This window comes from Mytilus galloprovincialis, chromosome 6 (genome assembly GCF_965363235.1).
Source record: "Mytilus galloprovincialis chromosome 6, xbMytGall1.hap1.1, whole genome shotgun sequence".
Classification (NCBI taxonomy): Eukaryota; Metazoa; Mollusca; class Bivalvia; order Mytilida; family Mytilidae; genus Mytilus; species Mytilus galloprovincialis.
Genome location: NC_134843.1, coordinates 63701673 through 63718526, shown reverse-complemented (window position 1 = coordinate 63718526; position 16854 = coordinate 63701673). Strand labels below are relative to the sequence as shown.

At 31.2% G+C, this 16854-nt stretch overlaps 1 long non-coding RNA gene across 1 annotated transcript; it reads left to right on the top strand.

Annotated features, from left to right (window-relative positions):
• The first annotated feature begins 516 nt into the window (after positions 1-516).
• Positions 517-16407, top strand: LOC143078255 (uncharacterized). The gene is made up of 3 exons (XR_012979134.1): positions 517-780; positions 10725-11045; positions 16125-16407. It is a non-coding gene; the product is annotated as an uncharacterized LOC143078255 (long non-coding RNA).
• Positions 16408-16854: the final 447 nt, after the last annotated feature.

The window sequence follows — 16854 nt, the reverse complement described above, 5'->3', positions numbered from 1 at the left end:
ATTTCTGATTGTACAATGAGTACACATGGGGATTTTTACAAGTTTTATCTTTTCCGGGAAACCATTGGTAGTCAACACTAAGTGGTTTATCCAGTATTTGAACCACTGTGATGTACTACTTGTTGTCATTTTTAATGATAGTTTATAAATGAATTTCAATGAAAACTATTTTCGGCTAATGTCTTACCTCGACTAAATCACTGACCCCAAATAAACATGTTCTGCTACTTTTATTAAAGAGGCAAAGAAAATTTCACAATTAGAAAATAGAAACGATAAAAAAACCAGTATATACAAAACAATATAAAAAACGCAATGAACCCAAACCAAACAGAACACCGGTGGATCTCAATTGCTACGGAAAGGTGATTAAAAAGCTGAAAGGCAACATATCTGTAAATTGCACATCGTTGTTTGTTTGTTTGGTTCTAGTTTAATTTACATTTGTAAATAACGTGCTAATATTTGTGTAATGCTTGTCATTTGTAGAACCCATTACAATTAACGCTCAAGTCTCCCAGTATAATCCAAATTTGCAGTCCACAATAACTCTGCTGTGCAATGTAACTCAAGGCACTGCATCTCAAATAATATGGATTAAAGATAACGTTCAACTAAATATAAACACTAATTCACGACTTACTGGTGGTACTGTCACTACTGAATCTCTGACAATTACCAATGTACAGCAGTCTGATGGTGGAAAATACGTCTGTAGAGGCATTGATGCTGTCACTGGTAACATTGTGAATACAGATACCATTAATGTGAACCCTGTTGGTAAATATCTGTATGCATTGAGTTTTGTTAGTGAAAATAAAGTCATCTTATAATTATAGAGGGGAAAAAAGATAACTCTGTAATACTATTGAAGGTATTTATATTACAATCACCAAATCTTCTTTCACTACAAACTGCTCAGAGTCTGAATTGACCAGTTTTTGTGCTCGACCAGTAAAATCGAGCACACATTTTACTCGAATAGTCTCGACATTGTCTCGACTAGACGTAACTGTACTTAAGTGTACTCGACTAGGTCTCGACCTCCCTTAATTAGTCCGATTTGGTACTTGATGATCTTGGTGTAGTCTGAAATGGACTTGACCAAGGCTCGACCTGTCTCGACTAGTCTCAACTCAGTCTCAACCAGTCTCGACCTGTTTCGACTAGTCTTGACATTCAAATTTAGTTTTGACTGGTGTAAATTAGCCCATCTAACTAAATTAAATATTGATCTTAAAAAATTCAAGCTTATTTGGTAGTTTGACTAATTGCTGTGAAATGAAAGAATTTAATTTTACAATAGGTAAAAATAAAAATGATTAAAGAAATTCAGATAGGCATCTTTAATTTTTTTAATTACTTTTTCAAATCATCTTGGATTTCCATCAAACTATGCAGCTATCTTAGATATATATCAAGCTTACTGAATCAAATTTTCATTTTGCTTTTTGTTGTATTGTTGTAAAATTTACAAATTAAATTAATCTTGGTAAAAAAGCTAGGATTTGCAATTCGGAAAAAATAGAAATAGTACACTTTAAATTTTTTAATAACTTTTTCAAATCTACTTGGATTTTCATCAAACTATGCAGCCATCTTAGATATATACATTAAGCTTACTGAATCCCAGGTCATTTTGTTTTTGTTGTATTGCTGTAAAATTTACGAATTAAATTAATCTTGGTAAAAAAAGCTAGGATTTGCAATTTGTACAAAATAGACATAGAGATAGAACACTTTAATTTTTTAATTACTTTTTCAAATCAACTTGGATTTTCATCAAACTATGCAGCTATCTTAGATATATATCAAGCTTACTGAATCCCAGGTCATTTTGTTTTTTGTTGTATTGCTGTAAAATTTAAGAATTAAATTAATCTTGGTAAAAAAAAGCTTGGATTTGCAATTCGGACAAATAGAGATAGTACACTTTAATTTTTTTAATTACTTTTTCAAATCAACTTGAATTTTCATCAAACTATACAGCTATCTTAGATATATATATTTAGCTTACTGAATCCCAGGTCATTTTGTTTTTTGTTGTATTGCTGTAAAATTTAAGAATTCAATTTATCTTGGTAGAAAAAGCTTGGATTAGCAATTTAGACAAAATATAGATAGTACACTTAAATTTTTTTAATAATTTTTTCAAATCAACTTGGATTTTCATCAAACTATGCAGCCATCTTAGATATATATATTAAGCTTACTGAATCCCAGGTCATTTTGTTTTTGTTGTATTGCTGTAAAATTTAAGAATTTAGTTAATCTTGGTAAAAAAAAACTAGGGTTTGCAATTTCAGACAAAATAGAACTAGTACACTTTAATTTTTTTAATAACTTTTTCAAATCAACTTGGATTTTCTTCAAACTATGCAGCTATCTTAGATATATATTAAGCTTACTGAATCCAAGTGCATTTTGTTTTTATTGTATTGCTGTAAAGTTTAAGAATTAAATTAATCTTGGTAAAAAAGCTAGGATTTGCAATTCGGACAAAATAGAAATAGTACACTTTAAATTTTTTAATAACTTTTTCAAATCTAATTGGATTTTAATCAATCTATGCAGCCATCTTAGATATATATTAAGCTTACTGAATCCAAGTTCATTTTGTTTTTGTTGTATTGCTGTAAAATTTAAGAATTTAGTTAATCTTGGTAAAAAAAACTAGGGTTTGCAATTTCAGACAAAATAGAACTAGTACACTTTAATTTTTTTAAGAACTTTTTGAAATCAACTTGGATTTTCATCAAACTATGCAGCTAACTTAGATATATATTTAGCTTACTGATTCCCACATCATTTTTTGGTTGTTGCATTGCTGTAAAATAAAAGACTTCAATTAATCTTGGTAAAAAAAGCTAGAATTTACAATTCGGACAAAATAGAGATAACTTTGGAACCCATTTAGTAGCTGTAAATTTTGATGAAAATCCAAGTTGATTTGAAAAAGTAATTACAACAATTAAAGTGTACTATCTCTATTTTGTCCAAACTACAAATTCTAGCTTTTTTGACTTAGATTAATTTAATTCTTAAATTTTACAGCAATACACCAATCTGCATAACGACCTGTGATTCAGTAAGATCAATATATTTCTAAGATAGCTGTATAGTTTGATGAAAATCCAAGTTGATTTGAAAAAGTTATTAAAACAATTAAAGTGTACTATCTCTATTTTGTCCGAATTGCAAATCCTAGCTCTTTTTACCAAGATTAATTCAATTTTTAAATTGTATAGCAATACAACAAAACACAAAATGACCTGGAATTCAGTAAACTTAATATATATTTAAAATTACTGCATAGTTTGATGAAAATCTAAGTTGATCTGAAAAAGTTATTAAAAAAAAATAAAGTGTACTGGTCCGAGTAGTGCATTTCTTTTAGAACATAAATGAAAATAAAAAAATCCCACCTGCGACTTCTCAAAGAAACTTTTACAGTGTGTTGTACAACTAATGGGACAAATTATATCAAAATTATAGAAAACTTCATCGTCTCTGACTCAAAATATGGACAATTTTATGTTTAGGGCGTCTTGGAATTTTTTGACAGCTTCCGAAGTGCTAATTTTCAACCATTTTCAGCTGGACCAAATCACTACTTTCCTTTAAAATTCTGGACCCAAATTTTATTACAGTGTAATTTCACCCCCCTACATTGTACTTGCAATTTGAGGCATTAAACATGGAGAAATAAATTTGGAAGGGGTATAAAAATTAATGGCAAGTAACCCACTGTCAACACTAGGGACTATATTTGTGAACAACGAAAATCAAGGGACGACAATTGTGGTCTCGGACCTAATAGGATAGAAAGAGTTGACAAATCTTTAAAAAACTTGGTATGACCAAAGCTTAATAAATTATAACACTGCTTACAAAGTTTCATGACAATAGGATGTATATTATAGACAATAAGTAAAGTTCTATACTCATCTTTGCGCGTAAAATTTTGACGTTAAAATTGAAAAAATTCAATTATCAACATTTGGGGCTTTAAAAATTAAAATATTGCAAAAAAATACTTTTTAAATGCCTTAATATATAACTTATCCTGTACTAAAAGCAATAGAGTACTCATTTGATTTATCAGACTTGGCATAATTATTCAAAAGTAAAATTTATATGAGCCTGCGGCTAAAAATTGAGGTTTTTCAATGAAGGGGAGCCTTACATGAAGATGTAATATTTTCCAGCAATTTTAAATTTGTGAAGCTTTTTGGTTATAAATGATCCTTACAAATGTATTGAAAGTACTTTAAATGGAAAGAAATATAACAAATAACATATCATATTAGTTTAAAAGGGTCTTAGGCCAAGTAAGACTGGAAAAAATTTAGGGTCAATTTAGGCGGTGCCATATATTTACATTAAAAAATGCATACTGAGGCTATAAGAAATAAAAAATTGTGTCTTTTTTATCATTTCTATACTCATGTGACATGATACAACAAATCTGAGCACAAAAAGACTCTTGCAATTAACTTTTCTTACAAACAGTATGGTCTGATACACAGATTTTTGCCTTTTTAGGGAAAACTTGCATGCAATTTATTCTCAACAGGCTTATATTTAAATCACTTGCTATCCTACAGAAGAACAGAAAGATATTATGTGAAATGGAACAGGTACAATAGACATTGTAAAGTGCTTTTGATACAAATTTAGTGAGGTCTTTATTATGGACTTCAAATTTTATATACCAAGCTCCCCACGTTTTACTTCATCCAAACAGGGCGTTAGACAAGGGTCATTTATACAACACATTTTGTACATATTGTCTGAGATAATCTTCTTTTCTGTAGATTCAGAGTTCACAAATAAGTAAAAGAACTAGATAAAGGCATAGAAACACAAATATTGACACATGAAAACCTGTCAGATAGAAAGTCAGGATGCCATTTATGCATCAATATGGAAAAAGCTATAAATGTCTATTTTGACCATAAAATGCCAAAATTGGTCTTTTTTGCAGAAATTCTATAAAATTAAAGTTTAAATCCTTTAGTTTCATGCTATTTGACAAATTGACACCATCAAAACATTTAGGGAAGTTGCCAAAGTACAGATTCTATATTTACAGATTTCACCTCTTAGGTCCGAGAACACAATTATTTCGTAGTGCATTTCTTTTAGAACATAAATGAAAATTAAAAAAATCCCACCTGCGCTTTCTCAAAGAAACTTTTACAGTGTGTTGTACTACTTTTGGGACAAATTATATCAAAATTATAGCAAACTTCATCGTCTCTAACTTAAAATATGGACAATTTTATGTTTAGGGCGTCTTGAAATCTTTTGACAGCTTCCGAAGTGCTAATTTTCAACCTTTTTCAGCTGGACCAAATCACTACTTTCCTTTAAAATTCTGGACCCAAATTTTTTTACAGTGTAATTTCACCCCCCTACTTGCAATTTGAGGCATTAAACATGGAGAAATAAATTTGGAAGGGGTATAAAAATTAATGGCAATTAACCCACTGTCAACACTAAGACTATATTTGTGAACAACGAAAACCAAGGGACGACAATTGTGGTCTCGGACCTAATAGGATAGAAAGAGTTGACAAATCTTTAAAAAACTTGGTATGACCAAAGCTTAATAAATTATAACACTGCTTACAAAGTTTCATGACAATAGGATGTATATTATAGACAATAAGTAAAGTTCTATACTCATCTTTGCGCGTAAAATTTTGACGTTAAAATTGAAAAATTTCAATTATCAACATTTGGGGCTTTAAAAATTAAAATATTGCAAAAACATACTTTTTAAATGATTAATATATAACTTATCCTGTACTAAAAGCAATAGAGTACTCATTTGATTTATCAGACTTGGCATAATTATTCAAAAGTAAAATTTATATGAGCCTGCGGCTAAAAATTGAGGTTTTTCAATGAAGGGGAGCCTTACATGAAGATGTAATATTTTCCAGCAATTTTAAATTTGTGAAGCTTTTTGGTTATAAATGATCCTTACATATGTATTGAAAGTACTTTAAATGGAAAGAAAAGTTACAAATAACATATCATATTAGTTTAAAAGGGTCTTAGGCCAAGTAAGACTGGAAAAAATTTAGGGTCAATTTAGGCGGTGCCATATATTTACATTAAAAAATGCATACTGAGGCTATAAGAAATAAAAAATTGTGTCTTTTTTATCATTTCTATACTCATGTGACATGATACAACAAATCTGAGCACAAAAAGACTCTTGCAATTAACTTTTCTTACAAACAGTATGGTCTGATACACAGATTTTTGCCTTTTTAGGGAAAACTTGCATGCAATTTATTCTCAACAGGCTTATATTTAAATCACTTGCTATCCTACAGAAGAACAGAAAGATATTATGTGAAATGGAACAGGTACAATAGACATTGTAAAGTGCTTTTGATACAAATTTAGTGAGGTCTTTATTATGGACTTCAAATTTTATGTACCAAGCTCCCCACGTTTTACTTCATCCAAACAGGGCGTTAGACAAGGGTCATTTATACAACACATTTTGCACATATTGTCTGAGATAATCTTCTTTTCTGTAGATTCAGAGTTCATAAATAAGTAAAAGAACTAGATAAAGGCATAGAAACACAAATATTGACACATGAAAACCTGTCAGATAGAAAGTCAGGATGCCATTTATGCATCAATATGGAAAAAGCTATAAATGTCTATTTTGACCATAAAATGCCAAAATTGGTCTTTTTTGCAGAAATTCTATAAAATTAAAGTTTAAATCCTTTAGTTTCATGCTATTTGACAAATTGACACCATCAAAACATTTAGGGAAGTTGCCAAAGTACAGATTCTATATTTACAGATTTCACCTCTTAGGTCCGAGAACACAATTATTTCGTAGTGCATTTCTTTTAGAACATAAATGAAAATTAAAAAAATCCCACCTGCGCTTTCTCAAAGAAACTTTTACAGTGTGTTGTACTACTTTTGGGACAAATTATATCAAAATTATAGAAAACTTCATCGTCTCTAACTTAAAATATGGACAATTTTATGTTTAGGGCGTCTTGAAATCTTTTGACAGCTTCCGAAGTGCTAATTTTCAACCTTTTTCAGCTGGACCAAATCACTACTTTCCTTTAAAATTCTGGACCCAAATTTTTTTACAGTGTAATTTCACCCCCTACTAGCAATTTAAGGCATTAAACATGGAGAAATAAATTTGGAAGGGGTATAAAAATTAATGGCAAGTAACCCACTGTCAACACTAGGGACTATATTTGTGAACAACGAAAATCAAGGGATGACAATTGTGGTCTCGGACCTACTATCTCTATTTTGTCCAAATTACAAATCCAAGTTTTTTTTACCAAGATTAATTTAATTCTTAAATTGTATAGCAATACAACAAAACACAAAATGACCTGGAATTCAGTAAACTTAATATATATATAAGATAGCTGCATAGTTTGATGAAAATCCAAGTTGATTTAAAAAAGTTAATAAGAAAATTAAAGATGCCTATCTGAATTTATATAATCATTTGTTTTACCTATTGTAAAATTAAATTCTTAAATTTCACAGCAATAAATCAAACTACCGAATAAGCTTGAATTTTGTAAGATCAATATTTAATTGAGTTGGATTGGCTGATTTAAACCGATCGAAACTAAATTTGAAGGTCAAGATTAGTCGAGACAGGTCAAGACTGGTTGAGACTGAGTCGAGACTAGTCCAGACAGGTTGAGACAATTCAAGCCTTAGCCAAGGTCATTTCAGACTACACCAAGATCATCAAGTTCTGAATCAGACTAATTAAGTAAAGTCGAGACCTAGTCGAGTACACTTAAGTACAGTTAAGTACAGTCAAGACAATGTCGAGACTAGTCGAGTAAAATGTGTGCTTGCAGTAACTGCGAGTACTCTCAAATCGTATTTTCTTGTTAATTCGACCTGTTGATACTGTTGATATAATGCTTTTTTGTCATTTTTTATTTATACGGATCTTGTCTGTACACCAGCTTTGATTATTTGTAATATCTTCACTTATTCTTACAACATTTGTATAAACTTCAAGATTATAAAAAAACCGGTTTTTTTCTAAAGTGAACATTGATTGGTTAAATATTTCTCAGTCATGTCCTGTTTTTGAATTTGTTTGTTAGCTTTTTGGTCATGAATGTTTGTCTCTAATATTTAATTAACTGTGCATTTGTATTCAGATATCGCAGATCAAATTTATTCGTTCATTGTTTAATCATACGTTTTTTGATTGAGTTAAGTCTGCCAATTGATATTTTATCGTATGTTTTTCTTTGTTGTGATGTTATGCTATTGTTTCAGAAAAAGGGAGAAGGTTTGGATCCATTAAAACGTTTAATCCCGCTGCAAATGTTTGCACCTGTCCTAAGTCAGGAATCTGATGTACAGTAGTTGTCGTTTGTTTATGTAATATATACGTGTTTCTCGTTTCTCGTTTTGTTAATATAGATTAGACCGTTGGTTTTCCCGTTTGAATGGTTTTACACTAGTAATTTTGGGGCCCTTTATAGCTTGTTGTTCGGTGTGAGCTAAGGCTCCGTGTTGAAGGCCGTACTTTAACCTATAATGGTTTACTTTTTAAATTGTTATTTGTATGGAGATTTGTCTCATTGGCACTCACACCACATCTTCCTATATCTATTGAATTTAATGGTCGAGCACAAAAACTGGTCAATTCAGACTCTGAACAGTTTGTAGTGTTTCCATATCACAAATATGCTAAACATGATAAAACAAGATTAATACGGATTTTGGACCTATGTACAGCGGCATGCCATTGATTTAGACGACATATATACTGAATCATTCTAAAGTATTCCCTTTAACAAGAGACAAAATAGATGTGACAAAAACGTTGCATGTATAATGAGAGTTGTAAAAGTCTAATATTCACAAAAAGGAATTGGCTGCATGGTAAGTGTTACATATGATCACGCCTTACAACTTCCATCCTTTATGGATGGATTTTACATAGATAAATAAAATCGTATAACATAGGCAAAATGAGGATGTTTAATTTGATGTATGCCTTTTTGTGCTTCTTCGTTACATTTGTTGTTTTTATAGTGATTAAGATGATAACACAATGTTGACTACTGTACCCCTACTTTTGACATTTTTACCTATTGTGTCTGTTAGTTTTGTTTACGCATCGTTGACAATATAATGGAATTTGATGCGACTGTCATACAAGTGAGAGGTTTAGCTAGCTATAAAACCAGGTTCAATCCACCATTTTCTGCATAAGAAAATGCCTGTACCAAGTCAGGAATATGACAGTTGTTATCCATTCGTTTGATGTGTTTGAGCTTTTGATTTTGCCGTTTGATTAGAGACTTTCCTTTTTGAATTTTCCTCTGAGTTCAGTATTTTTGTTATTTTACTTTTTACTAATTAGTATAATAGAACTGCAGTTAAATACATAAAATCATTCACTTCAAAAAGAGCCATGAAACATTTCACGAAATGTTCATTGTACATTAAGTTCTGTAAAATATCCTAAATTATCGCAAACAGGAAGTGCTTGACAGACATGACAGATATTTGTATACATTGCTTACACTTTACAACTCATTAATGTGTAACTGTAAACCAAATATTTAACCATTCCCTGCAATCGGAGCTAAGAATATTTTTGATTGTATAAAGATGGGTTTGACGAAAAATGTTCTTGTCCAATCAGCAAGCAGGTAGTGAATGCAATGTGAAATCAAAAATTGCTTACTCATTACAAGTTAAAATCATTCAGCTTCAGATCAAACATAAATAATTTCTTCTATATGAGTCATAAAAGCTTTTAGTAAGATATCTTCCAAAAAGCTGCCGAACAGACGGAATACCAAACAAACGGATGAACGGATTCGCGACAATGGTAAACAGAGGGTTATTAAACGTATCAGTTTTACGCTATATTCAAAGATGAACTTATTCTGCATAGCAGACACATATTCATGCATGTTGCTTTGATGATTTGTATGAGTTTTACTGATTGAGAATTCTCTATTGCTATCGGAGACTAGTAAGTGATGAACTAGGTCGTTTTTAATTTCATTTATTTATGCACAGAAAACTAGTTAAATATTTAATTTACAAACCTTGCGCATGTGTTGGTTTTCAAACCAGAGGTTTGCTGGTACACATAGTCTGTAATTAAAAGTGGGATTTTACAAACCAACAGAAGAGACTTTTTATCCGATATTATCATACATTGCACATGATAGTATGTTTTCATAAATGTGCATCCTTTGCAAAACATATGTGTTTGTTTACACTGCTATTCGGATATATAATCTTTTCTTTAAAAGGGACCAATTTTTATGCTTGGAATGTATAAATGATATATATGTGTGTGTACAAGTATTATAAACATAGTGTCCATCGATAACATTCCATTAAATAGTTTGGTGCCAATATGAAAACAAGGATTGTCGCCAAAAAAGTGAAAGTAAAATATAAGCAAATATAACAAAGATGTCAATTTCAATTTATATTCGATTGTGTTTGGTATCTGAAATATACATATGATAACAAAATGATTGAACAGAAGTCAGTAGTAAATTCTAAAAATGTTCCAGAAAGTTTTTTTTTTATTAATTAATCTTGTTGGATCAATAATTTCCTGAAAGAAACGCGATATAAACACTAAAGCAAACAGTTAACATTTACAGTTAAAATTATTTTTTAATATGCATTAGAAATCATTTTAGGCACACCACCAATAACATCCATCCCACAGCCGTCCTATACTCAAATATCAGGACAACAAGTTATTATGGGGTGTACAGTTAACTCACCTAACAGTCCTCTACAGGAGGTTCAGTGGACTTTTACCAATAACCAAGGACAAACGACAGACCCTATCTCTATTTTAAACTCAAATGGAAAGTATTCAGGCTCCTCAGTCAATAGTCCATCTTTGGCCATAAACAGTGTTGCATCAACCGACCAAGGAGTATACAGTTGCAAGGCTGGAAATCTGGTTGGGACTAGCACAAACAATCCAACAACAAGTCTAACTGTAACAGGAAGTATGTTTAATTTATAATGTAAAAGTGTATGTTAACAAATAAGAAAGCGAGGTACTATAATTGACTATGAGTCCATCTACTAAAATCTAATTGACTAAAGAAAACAATTACTTGAAATTGAACAGCCTTCTATTTATGTTACAAACCTGCTCGTGCATTTTTCATTGCTGTCCAATGCAAATTTAGTATCTAAATTTTTGTAAGAGAGTTTAAGCGTAAATCAAATTTTAGTTTTGTTTATTATATCAGAATAGTGGAAACAATTATTTTCTATTGTTTTTTTTTTATAGTTGTTATTTTTCATAATAACATTTAAAGAGGTAAAAAGTCTACTGTAGTCAGACCCAATCACTGTGAAAGATACCTTCAATCTGGTGAATGTGCTTCGGGGCAGTTGTAATTAATTCATATAAACTCTCGGTTTTGAACTGCAAATAGATCCAAATAGTAGGATAAACCATTACTACGAACATGCTACACATTCATTTTTCACAATAAAGAGACACTAAAATCCTACAATCTCATTGGTCGAGAGCACTTTACTGTATTCTTAGAAACCTGAGACGATCTTATTTCACTTAGATTTCTTCTGTTTGCTTATTGCACCTCGAACTTATTTACCCGGTCCAATAAGTCTTTTAATTAAGTTTAAATTTAGTTTAAGTTAATATGACATGACTTATTAGATACGTCCTCTTAAAATCAAGCGGTCAAAAATAGGAACGGAGAAAAACAACCAAGCGAAAAACCTAATTTGAATTTTAGAAAATCTTTGATTTTAAGTGCTTTCATATCTGCGGTCAAGAATCAAACTGTTATTTAGTAGAGATACTAACCTGTCCCAAAAATGGGATGATGGCTGCATTAGGCATTATTATCAAGAAAGGCAATTTTTCATTTACCTATACGCGTATTTGCCGTCATTGCTTGACATTTAGTTTTTCTAGCATTCGTCTACCGAGGAGTAAAAAAGTGAAAGAAAGCTGATAGCTCAACTTACGACTTCGATTAAGGTTCAACCTTATCGTATTACAGCATACGTTTTACCTCTAGCGAACGCAGTGCCTTATTGTAAAAGGTACCGCTCTAAAATTGTAAAATTTTGTTTAGGTTGGTGCACTTCGCATCACTTCATGAATATGCATGACATATTTGCCACTGGACATTGAAGGCGCAATTTATTAATCAGTAAATTATTGTGATGTATAATCGAGTTCAAGTGATAATCGTTCTGTCAACGAACTCGTAAGTGCAGATAGTAGGTTAAAGCCATTTCGCTTTTATCGCGATTTTGCGTTTTGGCCTCCTCGCGATTTTGCAATTTTGCGTTTTCGCGATGTCGCGTTTTCGCTCTTTAGTGATTTTGCGATTTCGCGTTTCCGCGATTTCGCATTTTCGTCTTTTCACCTTTCGCGTTATTCAGAGAGAGAGTAACTCATTTAGATTACACAAATTTTCAAGAAGGCTCTTTTAATACAATAATAATTACATAAAAAATAAACAATGCTTATCCAATAATAATGATAAATAAAGATAATAAACAATGTAAAGATACAATTAACAATTATGGCATAGTACAAATATGAGGGTAATGTTAAAAGTACATAGATTTGTAGACTTATACTCTGTATTTGGTTTTGGAATTATAAAAATATCTGAGGATGAAACTTTTGTTTTATATTAATTTTGGTTTGCAGAAGCTGATAAATTAAGACTGGAGCTAGGCCATATTTTGCCTTAAACATTAGTAATGATTTGTAATAAAGTTTTCTTGGTGTGATTGGCACAATGTAACATTCGTGAAATAATTCGCTTGAAGGTTTGGTGTGATCAAAAGTAGTCTTGGAAGTAATCTATGATAAGAGTTACTGAAAGAAAATTACTAGTTTAGAAACGCTGCCATCATATACAGACTAACCACGGAGAAAGCATTTAGGAATAATTAAAATCTCTGAACAATTGAAGGTCTTTCCACCAGTTAATATCTATTTTGATATTAAAATATTAAAAATCAGCCTAAAATGTCAGGCTTTATGATATATAGATATGAATTTAAAACAAAGGTCAAAATCTAGAACGTCAAATTAACCTATGAGCTTGACCTCAATTTCAAGGTCACAAACTGAGGATCTCAAGTCAAAAGATCCTAGGTCTCTAATATGTATGGTTAGTAAGTTATATCACTTTACATATAATTTTAGATATGATAGGGGCGAAAACTCCCATTCATTGTCTACGCACCCTTTCAACTAAAATTATTAAGTTACGACATGTCGCAACTAACAATTTAGTCAAAATTATTTGTCGATATTTTATAAGGTTAATGAAAATGAGTGAAAATAAGCCAAATTCAAAAATTAGAATATGACCTTGACCTTTGACCTTGACCTAATTTTCATTTTTTTGGATCAAGGACCTCAAAACAAAAGATCCTAGGTCTCTATCACTTATGGTTGACAAGATAGAAATGCATATCACTTATAATATCAAATGCATAAGGGGAAATAACTCTCATATGGAGCGTTCATATCGCTTCGGTCAAAATAGGACAAATCATGAGAAGGATATAACGAGCAATTTTGTAAAATAAATTTGTCGTAATCTTTTACGGTTGCGAAGGAGTCGTGGACACAAGGAAAACAGTGTTTGGGGAGATAACTCCTACAAAGAAAAGTATTCGGTTACGCAGGGTAAATTTCAAAAGCGCAAAAACTGTTCGATATCATATACCAAATATCTAAGCGACATATTGAGAAACAAATGTTTATCGCAAATACAGAATTTTGCGAAAGAAAAAAAAATAATCAGAAGAAAAACAATAGGTCTTTTCAAAGAAAAGTGGAAAGACCTAATTATAACATATAAATGTAATAAGCTCAGCATAAATCCATGATTGTTTACAAACCTAGATCAGTTTTTTCTAGAATATCAATGCAGAAAGGTAGAAGAAATTCTTTATTCTGGTTAAAAAAAAAGGAAAATTAATCGTATCTTAAAAGAACCATCAAAATTCAAAACATTATTATCAAGAAATAAACATTAATTATATCTCTTCATAATACTAGTACCAGTTATTAATGTATTTGTTTCAGAATTATGATTCCTTTCAATATATAATCACGTTTTTTTTAATTTAACAATAAGAGGACGCCAGGTTATATATACTCCAAATATATAAATGTCCTTACAGCACGCAATACATGTACTTGCGTACATGTACACATGTAAAGTAATATTCGTGGTATTTGCGAAAATCCTTTCATGCGATATAATTGTCTTTTTTTATGTATTAAATAAATCTCAAAGATTAACATACAATAGGCTGCAGTATATGCATTAAAGTGAAATTCCATTCATCTTGTACATTTGTACATCTTATTAAAAATGTATATTACATTTTATTAAGTCGCCAAAGCGGAGTTCTGGGGACTTTATGTTTTTTCCCGTTTCTTATTATTAGGTCTTTCCACTTTTCTGTGGAAAGATCTATTGTTTTTCTTCTGATTTTTTTTTCTTCCGCCTGATTTTGTTCTTGCGATAAATATTTGTTTCGCAATATGTCGCTTAGATATTTGGTATATAATATCGAACAGTTTATGCGCTTTTGAAAGGAGTTAGGAGTTATCTCCACAAACACTGTTTTCCTTGTGTCCACAACTCCTTCGCAACCGTAAAAGATTACGACAAATTTATTTTATAAAATTGCTCGTTATATCCTTCGCATGATTTGTTAAATTTTGACCGAATCAATATGAACGCTCCATATGAGAGTTATTTTCCCTTTTTTATTTGAAATTTTGAAATGTATTTTAAACTGGAACACCATAAGTGATAGAGACCTAGGATCTTTTGATTTGAGGTTCTTGGTCCAAAAAATGAAAATTAGGTCAAAGTCAAAGGTCAAGGTCATATTCTAATTTTTGAATTTGGCCTTTGACCTTTGCTTTAAATTCATATCTATACATCATAAAGCCATATGAACTGACATTTTAGACTGATTTTTTATATGTTAATATCTAAATAGATATTAACTGGTGGGAAGACCGTCAATTGTTCTCTGAACAATTGGTTTTTAATTATTATTCTTATTCTTCTCTTTCTGACCCCTTAAACTGTCGTACCATTTTCTTGAAAGCAGTAGAGGATGGAAACTTTATATTTTTTCTGGGTATGGGTCTGCATCATGGGGGTTGCAGAACCCAATGTCCATGATACCAGGGTGTCATCTCGGCATAATTAGGGGGGCTCAAAAATGGGTGGGGTCAATTTTTTTTTTACATTTCCTAAATTTTCTGCAGTAAGTAGAGTAGATGGAATTATAATTACTTTTATGAATATTAAGGGACACATGCCTGCCTCAACATGGAACTATATTTATTTCATTAGGGGTCTCCTTGTCATAGTTTTAGGGGGGGATTTTCATGAAACATTCCAGAACATCCATGTTAAATTTATTCTAGGGCTATTAAATGGTATATGATGGTATATAATTATAGAGAGAACAATTTGAAGCAGCTGTTTGACTTTGGAATTTTCAAAATGGCCACCGTTACCATGGAAACAGCACAAATAAGAAAACTTTAAAATGCTTCAAATTTAATGAAACTTATAATGTATGTTGCCAAGCTAATGTAGACCTGAGTTTAAAGTTTGGAAGTTCCAAAATGGCCGCCGTTGCCATGGAAACTTAAAAAAATATGAAAAAATTTCAAAATGCTTTAAAATTGATGAAACTTAAAACAAATGTTTCCTACTATATGTAAACATTACTTTTGACTTCAAAATTTATAAAAATGGCCGCCGTAACCATGGAAACAGCAAAAATATGAAAAATATTAAAATCATTTGAATTTAATGAAACTTTACACACACGTTATGTGGCATCATGGATACCGCAAGACAATGACTTGGGGTCAGTTTTGGCGACTTTTGTGTTAGCATCCTAACACAGGATTACTATTTATTGTTATTTTACACCAAAAATATACGATTATGTCATTTAAAGATGATCGAATGTGTCAAATCTGTGTTAATTGCCTTCAGTGGTTTCGTTTTTTTTCACATATATTTTTATTTGAGGTTTGCCTGTTGTCCAGATTAATCCTTCTACCTACACAGCAACTTATGGAAGTCAAGTGATAATTAATTGTAATATCGTATCTGCTAGTCCTGCAGCAACCCAAGTCTACTGGCAGAGAAGTTCAAATAATCAGATTCTAAGAATTGACAATGGAGACCAGGGATATCAAGGCAGTACAACATCTACACCTTCATTAACCATTAATTTTGTCACAACAGATAACGCTGGAGTATACACGTGTTTTGCTACAAATGCTGTAGGAACAGGCACCAGTAATCAAGGAACAGTCATACTTACTGGAGGTAAGTACTTGTATGACAACATAATGTCTTAATGAGGATAGAATTTAGATTTTCGGTTGTAAATTTGTTCATCTCTTTGAACGAACAATCCAGCAAAATGTGTAGTATAATAGAAAGTAAGTTCTAGTAAATCGACAAAATCAATATTTTGATTAGCAAAAAGAAAATAGACAACCAATTCAATCCAATACGGTTCCCAATTACACTTTGAAATACATATTCAAATAGAAAAACATTATTCCAAACATAGACAAATGTACAATGTGTCTTCAACACAACAAGAAACTCTCGCATCCGGGGATGTGCTTCAGCTGGCCTCTAAAACAATTGGTGAACTAGTTCAGTTAAAATGGACTTCCTTATAAACTCTTGTGCCTTTAATTCAGTAGTTGTCGTTTGTTTATGTGTTACTTACTTGTTTTTTGTT